This window comes from Tenrec ecaudatus, chromosome 2 (assembly GCF_050624435.1).
Source record: "Tenrec ecaudatus isolate mTenEca1 chromosome 2, mTenEca1.hap1, whole genome shotgun sequence".
NCBI lineage: Eukaryota > Metazoa > Chordata > Mammalia > Afrosoricida > Tenrecidae > Tenrec > Tenrec ecaudatus.
Window position 1 is genome coordinate 241,647,571 of NC_134531.1, and position 15,302 is coordinate 241,662,872.

At 40.2% G+C, this 15,302-nt stretch overlaps 1 pseudogene; it reads right to left on the bottom strand.

Moving 5' to 3' along the window:
• Positions 1-235: 235 nt before the first annotated feature.
• On the bottom strand, positions 236-1,051 carry LOC142441410 (PSME3-interacting protein pseudogene; annotated as a pseudogene).
• Positions 1,052-15,302: the final 14,251 nt, after the last annotated feature.

The window sequence follows — 15,302 nt, forward strand, 5'->3', positions numbered from 1 at the left end:
TTACCAACCTTCCAATTGTTACCAGACATGGTACAATTTTCTAGCAATTGGTCTTTTCAGAATGACATTTCCAAAATAATTGAGCCAAAATTCTTACCACCTTTGCTTCTTTTTTTTTCCCCCCCACAGGTGAACTCTGCCTCATGTTTAGACTGGCTTGGCGATGCTATACCGCACAGGAAGCAGGCAAGGGAGGTGAGGCCCATGGGCAGAAGACGTCGTCCACTCGACTGGCAATGAGAATCCCCTCCTGGGGTCGGGCGGGCAGGGAGCTAGGGGGCCTCGAGGAAGGTGTTGGTCCGGAAGATGGAGGAGACAATCTTCCCTGTGGCATTGATGGTGCCCTCGCTGTCTGAGCTGGACTCCGAGTCGCTGCTCCCCGAGTAGGCGCCCAGTCCCGGGAGGATGCTGATGCAGATGGCCGCCGAGGGGCAGTGGAGGGAGAGGCCGCTCAGGGAAGGGCTTCCGAGTGACACGCAGGGCGGGGCTTCTTGATTCTTGTCATCCGGGTCAGGATCTGGTTTCAGTCTTTTTACACTGTTGCCACTCTCTGAGCTCTTGTGCTTCACAGCCCCGGCCAGCAGCTTCGCCTGGGAGAATTTGGCCTTGCCTTCGATAGGCTTCACTGCCGGTTTCTTCTCCACGTCTTTCTTGTTTTCTGCAGACATGCCAACCTTGTTGAGACTACTCCTGTACTCCTTCAGCTCCTGCAGTTCTTCTTCTCGCCGCTGCCTTTCCAGGAGCTCCTGCTGGCGAGACACCTCATCCAGGAAGTTGGTCTCATCCTCATCTAAGCCTCTTACCATATTTTTGAATTTGAACTGCTCTTCATACTCCTGCTGCTTCTTGTCCTTCTGTTCCTGTAGCCTTTCATACAGAGACCGAGTGTCATACACCTCCTCCGGGCATTCTTCTGGATCCTCGGGTTTTCGAACTTTTCCCCATTCTTCTTGCCTCCTTTTGCGCCGTTCGTCTAGTTCCGCCTCAGACACAAACTTTTTTTCATAACAAGGTTACCATCATCCCCTCCCTCCATAATGGAACTACCGGTGCGCGGGAGGCGAGCCTCTCACCTCAGTGGTGCCTACCCCTAAACGCCACGGCAAAGGCCACTCGTTCTTTGCAAACCAAAATGGAGGGAGTCAGAATAAGACAAGAGCCTTTGCTTTTGTATTTCTTTTGACCCCTCAGGGCTTCCTCTTCCTCTCCACCTTTGCTTCTAAGACACTTTTTGATTGTATTTATCCAAAGACCAACTTTTTTTCTTCAAGCAGAACACAATATATTTAATATTCTTCACCAGTGCTTCAATTTGAATGCATAATTTTTCTGTCTGTTCAATTTTCACGTGCATGCGAGGCCCTTGAGAAGAACACAGCATGAATCAAGTGCATCTTGGTCATCAAAGTGACACCTTTCTTTTAGAAAGTTCTAAGGAGGCATTATGCAGCAGGATTTTTTCAATATGTTATGTTATTCAATTTATTGACTGCTGCTTTTTTGGACACGTATTGTTTTTCAAAGTGGATTGAAATCACTATCAACTTCAATTTCTTTGTAATTTGCCATAATTTTATTCATCAGTCCAGTTATGAGAATTATTTTCTTCATCTTCATATGACGTAACCCATACCTGAGGTTGTAGTCTTGACCTTCATCAGTAAATGCTTCAAGTTGTTTTAATTTTCAATAAGTAAGAGTGTGCCATATATATCTCACAGGTCACTAATGAATCTTCCTGGAAACCTGATATTATATTTTTCTTCATATATTCCATGTTCTTGGATTATCGGCTCACCATACAGCTCGAATAAATACAGAGAAAGGAAGTACCCTGAAACTTTTTTTTTTTTAATTCAGAGCCATAGAGTTTTATTTTGTATTGGTCAAACAACTGCCTCTTAATTTATGTACATGTTCCACATTGGCATAATTATGTGTCCTAGAATTCCCATTAATTTTAAATTTTTAAAAAACATTTTATTAGGGGCTCATACAACTCATCATAATCCATACATATACATACATCAATTGTATAAAGCATCTCTGCACATTCCCTGCCCCAATCATTCTCAAAGCATTTGCTCTCCACTTAAGCCCTTTGCATCAGATTCTCTTTTTTCCCCCTCCCTCCCACCTCCCCCCTCCCTCATGTGCCCTTGGTAATTTTGTCATATCTTGCCTTATCAGGAGTCTCCCTCCCCCGCCCCTTCTCTGCCGTCCATCTCCCAGGGAGGAGTTCACATGTGAATTCTTGTAATCAGTTCCCCCTTTCCAACCCACTCACCCTCCACTCTCCCAGCATCGCCCCTCACACCCTTGGTCCTGAAGGTATCATCCACCCTGGATTCCCTGTGCCTCCAGCCCCCATATGCACCAGTGTACAACCTCTGCCCTATCCAGTCTTGCAAGGGAGAATTCGGATCATGGTAGTTGGCGGGAGGAAGCATGCAGGATCTGGGGGAAAGCTGTGTTCTTCATCGGTACTACCTCGCACCCTGACTGATCCATCTCCTCTCCTAAACCCCTCTGTGATGGGATCTCCAGTGGCTGACACTTGGGCCTTGGGTCTCCACTCTGCGCTTCTCCCTTCATTCAATATAGTATATATATATATATATATATATATATATATATATATATATATATATATATATACACACACATATACACACACACAGACAAACACACATATATATACATATATATATCCATTTTTTGCATGATGCCTTATAGTTTTTATAAGTTCATTTATCCAGTCACATTCTTAGTTTGGTAGAGTTACTTTGCCTCTTATAACGCCTTGTGCAATGGGCTATTATGCTACCTAAATGACTTATGGTATTCTGCTGAGTGCCTGACCCGTGCCAAGCTATTTAAACAGCCTCATATGCATATAAAATCTATAAAATGAAAATATAAGGCTGAATATGAATTGATACATTTTAATTATTGTTTTGTGAAGAATTATGAAAGTACCATGGACTGCCAAAAGGAAATACAAGAGTATTGGAAGGAGTACAACCAAAATGCTCCTTAGAAATGAAGAAAAGCCATCTTTGTCTCATATACTTTGGACACGTTATCAGAAAAGACTAGACCCAGGAAAAAAGAGGAAGATGATGGATGAGATAGATTAACAGTGGCTGCAAAAATGGGTTCACACCTGAAAGCCATTGTGAGGATAGCGTATTTTATTGCTCCATAGGATTACTGTGAGGAAGAAGTGAATTGAAGGCACTTAAGAACAGCAATTATTCACTGCATCTGTCATGCAAAGAAACTTTGGTGATAGATGCACAAATCAAGCATGCTTCTGCATCTCACCCCAAATTAAATTATATATTGATGTGGGAAATTGGCTTTCAGATCATATTTAATGTGTCAGTACCATTAAGGAAATAAAGAAAATATAAAAATAATTCTAAATAAACATGAAAAATGCACATATCCCAATAAGCAATATAACTGGTATCACACACTTTTCACATTACTAAAGGCCAACACAACATAGATTAAATTTACTATCCTAAAAGAGTGCATCCTGTTTTTTCCTACCTCTATCGCTTTTCCCACCATTTCCTGTGCCAGGGTAATTTCAGAGCTTGGAACAAGGAGTGATTCATTGTGCAAAGAACGAACATCAAATATATTGATATTTGAATTGGATCCTGGTTCTCTGACATTTTAGATATTCAGCTTAGAAAAATAACTTAAGGTCTCAAAATTTTAGCTCCCTTTATTTTTATTAGGATTAAATATATTTACTGTGATGATTCACTTTGTTTGTTCACTTAGTTAGGCTACAGTGCCCAACCCTGGTCAAACACCAGTCTAACTGAATTTTTTAAAGTGCTTTTGAAGGTGTTATATACATGTTATTAGCAATCACAATCAGTGGACTCTAAGTATTCAATTAACTGAAGGGCTTAAGGGCTAAAACTAAATTATCTCAATGGCATAGTAATTTTGCTTCAAGATCATAACGGAGAATATTCCCTGAGTTTTCAACCTGTCAGCTTGCTTTACTGATTTTAGAATTTCCAGACACAAAGTCAGATGAGCCAACTCCTTATTGTCAGTTAGCATATGAGGAGGTACACACACCAAAAAAGGGGGTGAAAACTCTGCTGGGATGAGCTTTTGTAGTACACATTTTTTTCCCAATAAGAGAACATTGAGCAACTCACTCTGAATTAGTGCATCATGTGGTGTTGCCTGATGTAGTTCTCTCTGGTCACAGTGAATTTTTCATAATAGCAGTTGCACTCGAACCTTGCTTTTTGTGATCACTGATTTAAGAGAATAACATGTGGCTGTGAAATTTGTTTCCTGCTTGGAAGAAGTGCCGCAGAAACTGTTGTGATGTTGAACACAGTTTATAAGGACAGCACTATGGGAAAAACTCAAATGTATGAGTGTTTTTCTCATTTCAAAATAGGTAAAATGTTGATTGATGACAAAACTCATTCTAGACATCAGTAAACTTCCTGGACAGATGAAAACAAAATTTACGTACTTGTGCTCAAAGCCCCACAATGGGCCATTGAAGAGATGGGGAAGTTATTTTGACTATATTGGAGCTTGGTTCAGCGGATTTTAGTGGAAGATTTGGGATGAGATGGTTACTGTGAAATTTGTGCCTCGCATTCTGACAGACAAGGAAAAAGAACGTTGAGTGGAAACATGCATGCTTTCTAAGAACAGCTCCGAATCCACCTAGACATTCTTCCCAATATCCTTACTGACAACAAGACGTGGTGCTATTCTTCTGACCCTGAGAGTCAACATCATTGAAGTCAGTGAGAAACACCATCACCATCTTGCCAAAAAAAAAAAAAACCAACTCAGCAAGTGAAATCAAAGATCAATGCTCATTTGTTTTTTGATGTGATGGAGATAATGCATTTGGAGTTCCTTCCACAAGGTCAGTTTGTTAATCAAGCTTTCTAATTAGAGATTCTGAAAAGATTGCATAATAGTGTGAGACATAAAAGGCCTTGTTGCTTAACAGCCATAGTAGGTGACTTAAATATACCACTCCCTGAGAACCAGTACTTTAATACACCGATCTCTGAGAAAACAGATCACAGGGAAAGAAGCTAACAAGGAGCCTAGAGAACTAAACGCTACAACTATGTGTCTTCAACTTATAGACATTTATTTTTAGATCTCTTCAAGCAAATGCCAAAAAAAATTCACTTTTTTTTCCCAAGCACAAATGATCCACATTCGAAGATAGACCACAAGCTGGGACACAAATTGAGACTAAGTAAATTCAGGTACATAGAGATCACTCATATTTTCCTCTAGGACTATTATGTTGTAAGGCTGGAAATAAAAAAATGGGTGGTTAAGAAAAAGAGGTCAAATAATTGTAGGTTGAATAACTCTCTACTGCAAAATGAGGAAATGAACAAGAAAGAGAATACAATGGACCAAGACCTATGGGACACAGCAAAAACAGTTATCAGAGGAAGCTTAACAGTGATTAACGCACACATGAAAAAGGAAGAGATTTCTGATTACTACATTGTCACTAAGATCAGCTATTAGTGCAGAGACAACAAAATAATCCTATTAATCTCAAAAGAAAAGAAATAATAAAAATCAGTACAGAGGTAAATGAATGGGAAAAGAAGAAAACGATGCCAAATATCAATACAGCATAATGCTGGTCTTTGAAAGAATTAATAGGAATCTATAGGCTGTTGACAAGCCTGCCCAAAGAAAGGAAAGAACAAAAAATCATATCACTGGGTGCACACCTCCATGATACGATTGCTGAAGACAAATGAGTGCATAAGCAAATGTGCCGAAGAAAGCTAATGATGCCCGGCTATCAAAATATATAGCATCTGGGGTCTTAAAGGCTTGAAAGTAAACAAGTGGCCATCTATTTCAGAAGCAACAAAGCCCACATGGAAGAAGCACACCAGCCTGTGCAATCACGAGGTGTCAAAGGGATCAGGTATAAGTCATCATCAGAACAAAAAAAGGTCTTACCATAGTGAATGAGTGGGAGAGTGCAGAGTGGAGACCCAAAGTCCATTTGTCAGCCACTGGAGATCCCCTTGCAGAGGGGTCTCGGGGAGGAGACGAGCCAGTCAAGGTGCCATGTAGCCATGGTGAAAAATACAACTTTCCTCTAGTTCCTAAAATCTTCCTCCCCCCACCACCACTATCATGATCCGAATTCTACCTTGCAAGTCTTGCTAGACCAGAGGATGTACACTGGTACAGACAGGAACTGGAAACACAGGGAATCCAGGGTGGATGATACCTTCAGGACCAGGTGTGTGAGGGGCGATACTGGGAGGGTAGAGGGAGAGTGGGTTGGAAAGAGGGAACTGATTACAAGGATCTATATGTGACCTCCTCCCTGGAGGATGGGCAACAGAAAAGTGGGTCAAGGGAGACATTGGACAGTGTAAGATATGACAAAATAATAATGTATAAATTATCAAGGGCTCATGAGGAAGGAAGAAGTGGGGAGGGGGGTGGAAATGAGGAAATGATGCCAAGTGTTTAAGTGGAGAGCAAATGTTTTGAGAATGATGAGGGCAATGAATGTACAGATGTGCTTTACACAATTGATGTATGTATAGATTGTGATGAGTCGTATGAGCCCCTGATAAATGATTAAAGCAACAACAAAAAATGGAAATAAGGGATGAAAGGGGAACTTATAACAGACCCTGATGAACTTAAAAGGTAAATTACACAGCATTACAAAAGCCTGTACTCCAATAAATTCAACAACGTGGAAGACATGGACAAATGCTTGGAAAAACAATTCCTCTCTAGATTATTCTAGATTGATGTCAAGAACTTCAACAGACCTATTGCAATGGAAGAAATAGATAAGATTATCAAAGGACAACCAACTAAAAAAAATCCCCTGGGTTAGATGGTTTCACAAACCAACACTCAAGGAAAACTGACACCAATCCTACACAAACTCCTCCAGAGCACAGAAAAAGCCAACAAACCACCAAACCCATTCTATGAAGCTAGCATAACAATGATACCTAAAGCAGACAAGGATCCCACAAGAATTGAGAACTACAGACCAATATTTCTAATGACATCCAAGCAAAAATCCTTAACAAAATATTGGTCAATAAAATACCAAAGTATATAAAATGAGTACTTCATCATGACCACGTGGTATTCATTCCAGGGATGCAAGGATAGTTCAACATCCAAAAACAATCAGCATTATTAACCATATTGACAAGAAAAAGGGTAATAACCTTATTATAAGATCTATTGACCCAGAAAAAGCATTTGACAACATCCAACACCCATTCCTAGTTAGGACACTCAAGAAGAAAGGAATAAAGGGAAAATTGCTCAATATAATACAAACTATATATGAAAAACTAACAGTCAATGTAGTAGTCAATGGAGAAAAGATGAAAACATTCCATGGAAGAAGGGGACCAGACAAGAATGCCCCTTGTTCCCACTTTTATTGAACATCATACTGGAAGTCCTAGCTAACAATAGAAGGCAAAGGAAAGACATTAAAGGAATTCATCTGGGGAATTAGGTGAAACTATCATTATTCACAGATGATATGATTTTATATATGAAAAACCTTAAAAGTTCCACAATAGGAGTCCTGGAAGTGAGAGAGTGACAGGACACAAGATCAACAAACCGAAGTCTATTGGATTGCTATATACATTGGACACAGTCATGGAAGATGAGGTAAAAAAGGTAGTACCCTTCTTAATAGCCAAGAACAAATTGAAATGTCTAAGGAGATACCTAACCAAAAAAAGAAAAAGAAAAAGATTTGTACAAGGAGAACTATTACAAGAAAGCACAAATGACCTCCAGAAATGGAAGAATATCCCATGCTTATGAATCAGAATAATCAATATAGTAAAGATGTCAATCCTACCCAGGGCATTATATAAGCTTAATGCTATTCTGATACAAATACCAAAATCTTTCATCAAGAAATTGGAAAAACTGAATACCAACTTCATAGGGAAAGTGAAGAAGCCTAGAATTAGCAGAGAACTCCTCAAGAAGAAATGCAATGTCGGAGGGCTTGCCTTATCTGACATTAACATATATTATACAGCCACAGTGGTCAAAAAAGCATGGTACTGGTAAAACAACAAATACTCAGACAAATAGAAAAGAACTGAAAACCGAGAAATAAAAACATGAGCATATAGATAACTGATCTTTGATAAGGGCCCCAAAAACATCAAATGGGAATCAAACACCATCTTCAACATGTGGTGCTGGGGGGGCAGGGAGATGGATATCTACCATCTAGAGAAAAACGAATCAAAACCCTCACCTCACCTGCACAAGAATAAATTCAACATGGATCATAGACCTTGAGGTAAAACTCCAAACTATTAGGACCATCAATGAGGGAATGGGACAACACTAAGAACTTTGGCATAGGTATTACATCAGCTATCAGAAGTAGGGGAGGACTAATTGACAAGTTGGATATACTGAAGATAAAACACCTGTGTACATCGAAAGACATTGCCAAGAGAGTAATAAGAGATTCCACAGACTGGAAAAACATCTTCAGCAATGACACATCAGACAAAGGCCTTATTACTAAAATCTATAATACTATGCCTGCCTGCAAGAAGTAAAAAACAAATAGCCCAAAGAGGAGATGGGCAAAAGACCTGAACAGAAGTTTCACAAGGGTGGAAATCTGAATGGCCAAGAAACATGAGGAAATGTTCCTGATTATTAGCCATAAGAGAAATGCAAATTAAAACAACTAGGAGATACCACTTAACACCCTCAAAGAGAGCCCAATTCAAAAAATCAGAAAGCAACAACTACTGGAGATGGTGTAGTGAGATGGGAATGCTCATCCATTGCTGGTGGTCATGTAGGTATGTGCAGCCACTAGGGAAATTGATATGGCAATACCTAAAACAAATGAAAAGTGGGCTACCATGTGATCCAGTGATCCCCGTATGGGACATATACCCAGAAAAAGTAAGAAACAGACCAATACCAGACATCTGGGCTCCAATGTTCATCATGGCACAGTTCACAATAGCAAAGATTTAGAAACAACTCTAATTTCCATCAACTGAAGAATGGATCCTAAAACTCTGTTATATACATTCAGTGGAATACTGTGCAGCCCTAAAAAGCAGGGATAAACACATGAAGCACATTGTCTCATGGGAAGAGTTGAAGAAAATTATGCTAAGCAAAGTTAGCCAAGAAGAAATGAACAAGTACAGCAGGAGTTCACTGGGGGTAAGCTCAAAAAAGCATAATGGGCATTATGGTAGTTATACACCCTCATGTAAATGAGGCTATAATGAGTAGAGGGGTGGAGTCTAGCCTGTCAATCAGGTTATAGCCATTGATGCCTCAGTATGGGTATGACCTTTTAATGAGAATTCTGGGAAAGTCATCTCTTCGTCCCTGAGGTGGGACATGCGCTCTCTGGTACACATTCCTGTTGACAAGTCACATGGAGCCATGCTGTTGGCAGTCAGAGTCCTGGAGCTGGAGGAGCCACTTGGAGACCTGCACTATGACTGAGATGCTTTCACTGCCTCTGGATCCACCACTGGCCTGTGTTCTTCCTTCATTTGGCATCATGGCATGTACTGGGTGAGTCTAAGGAGGAATTTATGGAGAGGTAGAGGATATATGGGCTAATATCAGGATAATGGCCTTGATCTGTCCTGGCCTGGGATGTTCTTTTCAATATACAATTGCTCTTTAATATAAAGCTGTCTCTTACTCATATATGGGTGTCAATGGATTTATTTCTCTAGTCACCCCAGTCTGACACAGGCATAGAGAATAAGCTACGTAATGAATAATTCCTGTGTTGAGGTCCAGGCACTCTAGCAGGGGTCAGATTCAACCCGGGGAAGCATGTGGCATCCAACTAAAAAGGAGGGGGGAAAGACTAGAGTGATGGGGGAACGGGGCACTAGTCCACCCATATGGAGGGTATTATTGATATATCCACAGAAAAGTAGAGAGGGATCAGACCTCATCCCGGTACACCAAGCCTTGAGGGTAACATACGGGCAAGGAGCAGCAAACAAACAAACAAAAAAAAAACAGAGCAAATCCAGGACCAGTCCCAAACTGAGCTATGCGTACCCCCTCCCCAGAAGAATGTACTACATAGGACAGAACTGAAGACATATCAGGGGAGAGTGTCCAAACCACACAGGATCAAGCTGAGAGAGAGAGAGAGAGAGAGAGAGAGAGAGAGAGAGAGAGAGAGAGAGAGAGAGAGAGAGAGAGAGAGAGAGAGAGAGAGAGAGAGAGAGAACCTCATCACAGCCCAACAAGCCAGCAAGCCCCAAGGACAATATCCCTATGTGAAGCAGCCAATGCCCCGAGAGAACTGTAGGACCGGTCCCACCATGAGACACAATGTCCCCTTGCTAACCCACAGCACTGCAGGGGGCAGCTCTGGTGACAGTGCAGAAAGTGCACCTGGTCCGACTCCCCCACAGTGGGGCAAAACACGAAGGGAGCACAATGCAGCAGCAAGGGGAGCAAAGTTAGGAAGTCCCTGAGGATTCCCAAAAAGAGACTTCTGACTCAGGGGAGGGCTTGGCTCCTCTCAGACATAATTGGAAAACATTCATAAAGGTCAGCAGACAGACCTGGAACTATTTATAGGCTCTTTTTTTCTTTTCCCTTTCTCTATGTCTGTCTATATAAGGTAGACAGAACAAACTATCCTGAAAAGAAAACAACAGGACTGAAGGTTCTGGCGGGACATGGGAGTGGAGGAGGTGGGGGAAAAGGAGTGTGGGGGCCAACAAACTCAGGGACAAGGGAACAATAAGGGATCTACAATTGATGGCAAGGAGGGTGTAGAATGCCTGGTAGAGTTTGATTAAGTTCAATGTGGCTGAGAGGAATATTACTGAGAGCTGAATGAAGGGCTAACATGATAGTGAGAGAGGAGGAAAGTAAAAGGAAATAGAGGAAAGAACTAGGAGGCAAAAGACATTTAGAAAGGTATAAATATAGGCATGTATATATAAATATATTCATTTATAATCAATATACATGTATTTATATGCTAAGTATTGAAATAGTAGATGAACTTTGGGTCTCTACTCAATTCTTCTCTCAAAACAAGAACAACTTGTATTACTAACCTGGCACTCTGTGATGCTCATCTTCCCTAAACAATCACTGCAGACAAAACGGGTGCATAAGAAAATGTGATGAAGAAACCTGATGGTGTCTGGCTATTAAAATATAAAGTGTCTGGCATCTTAAAGGCTTGAAGTTAAACAAGAGACCATAAAGCAGGGAAGCAACTAAGTCCACATGGAAGAAGCACATTAGCCTGTGTGATCACAAGGTGCTGATGGGATCAGGTAACAAGTATTGAAAAATCCAAAGCAAACAATTATATCACTGTAAACAAGAGGGGTTGGAGTGGAGACCCAAGGCCCATCTGTAGACACCTGGACATCCCCTCACAAAAGGATCACACAGAATGGACAGGACAGCCAGGGTGTTATATAGCACCGACAAAATACAACATTCCTCTAGTTCTGGAATGCTTCCTCCCCCCACTACCATGACCTCAAGGTGTGGTTACTTCCACTACTCTTCCTGAGCAGTATATCTATCCTGGGTCCATGTGTTGAGAGCTCTTATCTGTACCAATGTAAGAACTCAGGTCTAGCCAGATTTGTAAGGAAGAATTGTGGGGCTGTCAGCAATCCAAACAAATGAGTTTAAAAAATAATTCCAAGAATGGAATCACAGGTTTGACAAATGTCTTAAATGTAATGGAGTGTACCTTGAAGGAGATAAGATAGTTTAGAAAGAATTTTAAATACATAGCTTTAAACATCTTCTTTTTGTACCCTATCTATCATCTATCTATCTATCTATCTATCTATCTATCTATCTATCTATCTATCTATCTATCTATCCATTTCACTTAGTTTCTCTGATGACTTCTAATACATTGGCCTCCCAAGTTCTATAAAAAAATATCTAGTACCCTCCCTAGCCAGGCAGTTGTCAAAGATTTCATCTTGCATGGATAGATAACCAATGCTCATAGAAACAGCAGTGAAGTGATCAAATAATGCATTACATTGGGTACTACTTCATCAGATCTCTTTAAAGTGCTGAAGAGCAAGGCTGTTACTTTGGGAACTGAGATGCACCTGATGCAAGCCATAGTATTTTCTATTGTTCATAGGTACATGAAAGTTGGACTTTGAATAAGAACGAGTAAAGAGGACTACTGCATTTGAATGTGGTGTTGGAGAATACTATTGAAAGTACCAGGGACTTCCAAAGAACCAACAAATCTGTGTTGGAAGAAATATAGACAGAATGCTTCTTAGAAGCAAGGAAAGGGAGACTTCAGCTCATGTACTTTGGACATGTTGCCAGGAGAGCGCAATTCTTAGAGAAGGACGTCCTGCTTGGTAAAGTGTGAAGCAGTGACAAAAAAGAAGACCTTCTGACATGGTGGGTGCAACAGTGGGCTCGAACATGGGAACCATTGTGAGGATGGAGCGGGACCAGGCAGCCTTTCCTTCTGTTGGGCACAGGGTCACTGTGGGGTGGATCCTGTAAATGGCACCTAACAGCAACACTCAGTCATGAATCAGCTCTCACTAAAGAGTGTGTCTATCCTATTTTATACGAGCGGGTTTTGTGGGAAAATTCTATTATCTTACAATTCCTTTTTTTCCAAATCTTTTGAAAGATTTCCTTATATTCTCATTTACTTTGCTCTCTGTTGTTAATTTCTGTATTCATGGCTCTTGTTAGTTCCTATTCGACCCATTGTGACCTCGTGTGTAGAGCAAAACTACTAAATAGGGTTTGGGAAGCTACGACCTTTTAGAACCAGATTTCTTGACTAGATTGCTGGGCACCTCTGGGGCATTCAAACTGTCTACTTTTCAACTCACAGCTGAATTCTCAACTGTCTATACTACACAGACACTACTTGAAAAGAAACGTAATTTTTCTCAGGGTATCTCCAGTGTTGTGTAGTCAGATCCAGAGCCAGACACATCTAAATCCTTGATCTATGTACCAAACGTGGGCTTTTCTCTTGGAGACTGATTAAATTAAAGAAATTCCAGAAGATACTGAAGTATGTATTGGTTTGAAAATTTATTATTGTTATTATTTTGTATCTGGAATACCATGTTCCCAGAGACCAGAAAAATGAATTATCCGTTAAAATTTTTCTAGTAGCATATATTTTAAGACATATTAAGGTCTTAGTTCTCCAAGGAGCTCCTGCTATCCATCTTTCTCAGACTTTGCTTTCATGATCTGAGTCCTGTGCCTCCAGCATCCAAGAATCAGCCCATGTCTGCTATTGTCAAATTCAACCTACGTCATCTCTAGTGGCTGGTGACTCGGTGGTACCAAGAACACATTGGGGCAATGTATTATAATCACTGATATTGTGGCAGCATAAAATATTTAATATTTTTTTCATTTCCCTTCCATAGTGACTTGAATGCCGGTTGGCATAATTTTTATTAGTGTCTTGTAATATTACCATCATTTTTATCTCTTTGCCTCTAGAGTATAATTCATATTTTGTTGCCTTCATTTAATATTTTCTTCTCTGGAGCTGTGCTTACTCTCAACATGTTAAATTAAAAAATTAAAGAGTCGGGAGTTTCAATAACTTTTTCAAAACCATGTGATCTCAATCATCAAGATAAATTTTGATGCCAAAGCATTGCCTAACCTCACTCCTCTTTTTATTACCAGCATAAAACTCTGATTCCTTACCTAGGAAGCTGTTGGCCTCTACACTTGCTAATATAATACTAAATATTTATATCATTTCTGAATTCAATTGCTGGCCCAAATATATTTGGTATATACATCTAACCTTCCTCACTGTGTAATTGTTTTCTCTCTCCTTCAATTCTTTTTTCTTTCCTTCAGCAAATATGTGAAGCATCTCATAAATGTCAAACTCTGACTTAGGCTCTAAGGACAATGAAGCGAACAGAATCATCACAAAGTGTGGCTGTGAGGGAGCTCATATTGTACTTCAGGGAAAAAGACAATAATAAATGACCATGGATGTGTCATGTGCAAATAATTCAATAGAGATATTTCAATATACAAGGGGAGCTAGAAAGTGGTGGAAAATGATATTTTACCCAAGATAGTCTCAGAAATCTTTGTGTGGAATGATAAATTGATGTTTGAGTAGAAATGTGATGGAATGAGGCATACAGGTATTTGAATGGAATAAAGTCCTTCAAATCGAAGTAATAGATTTATACCTATATTATATTTTTTAATTTAAAGCAATGATCTTTTTAGCTTCACATCTCCCTCTTTCATTATGTGAAAGAAGTCCACCAGGATTATTAATATATTTTATAATCTACAGAGAAAATGCAATACTGGAAAATAATTGGTACAAACAAAGCAATAAACCAGGGCACATTAAAGTAGGTTTTGCATATCTAAAATTGTAAGTATATATATATAAGGGACAGCAGTCTTGCATTTACCATAGCCCCTATGTGGGATTATAATAAGGTGTTGTTATTTTTCTTTTTAAGATTTAGGGATTATTACCTCCCGTTTTGAAATAAGAAAAGTGATTGAGGAAGTTAATTGTGCCAACATGGCCGATAAACATATGTGGGGTTAATTGAAGGTCAGAGGGATAAATAGCTTGGTAAGTCTCACCTTTGGTGTTCTTGGGTCTCTTTCTTTGTGATTGACGGACCAGAGTGTAGCTGCCTTAGCCAGTTCCCTGATTTAGCTTGCAAGGCTCACTTCCTGCAAGACATCCCTGTAAAGTCACACGGACTTTCCCCGATGCTGCCCTGGGTGCTGGAGCACCCATGTGGAGACCCCTGCAAGTGCTGAGATGCTTAGACATTCACTGATCCGGCTTTCCTCCTGCAGTCAGCGTCATAGTGTGTGTTTTGTGAGATGGAGGAGGACTTTGTGGATAGGTGTCGGACATATAGGTTAATGTTGGGCTTGTGGGCTTGGGCAGCACTGGGTTGGGGTGTTTCCTTGATGTGCACTTACCCTTTATATAAAACTCTCTCTTATACATGAGTTTCTGTGGATTTGCTTCTCTAAAATACCCAGACTTACACAGTGATTGAGATTAAAAGAGGTTAAGTAACCCATCCAGAGATCAGGAAGCTAATTAGCCATGTTTTTAAATTCTTCAATACATTCTTAATCTTTGTAATCACACTTAGATCTAAAAGAGTGCTCTGAGAGAGTGGTCCCCAAAAAGATGTTCTCTTCCTAGAAATCTAGCCATT